Here is a 444-nt window from a genome sequence, read left to right on the forward strand (position 1 = left end):
ACTATGTGATCAAGGCTGTGGAATTCACACATGAACTGGCCTGAACTCTGCCTTCAGTGAGTTTACAAACTCTGAGAGGAAATAAGACACCTGGACCATTAAATAGGATAGAAAACAAGACAGAAAGTCGAAAGTTTCGTAAGGAAGGAATGAACAAATTCAGAAAGGTGAAGCTGCAAAATTGTTGAGAGAGAGACAAGCCACGAAGGAGTTGAGGCATCTTACGCCTTCCCATTAATTCTCCCTCTCAGCAAAGTGCTTCCTGGCTGCCTTTCCACTGGGGATACTGAAGCAGATAAAAGAGAATTTCCACTGAGTACCATCACTTCTGTTCACCTCCCTGCACCTGTACCATCAACTCCACCTTATCACAGGTGACTCGTAGAGACCTGTGCCTCTATCCAAAGCCAATTCCCTCATTTCGTTTCCTTACAAGGACGTTTT

This window comes from Pteropus vampyrus, unplaced genomic scaffold (assembly GCF_000151845.1).
Source record: "Pteropus vampyrus isolate Shadow unplaced genomic scaffold, Pvam_2.0 Scaffold99, whole genome shotgun sequence".
Lineage (NCBI taxonomy): Eukaryota > Metazoa > Chordata > Mammalia > Chiroptera > Pteropodidae > Pteropus > Pteropus vampyrus.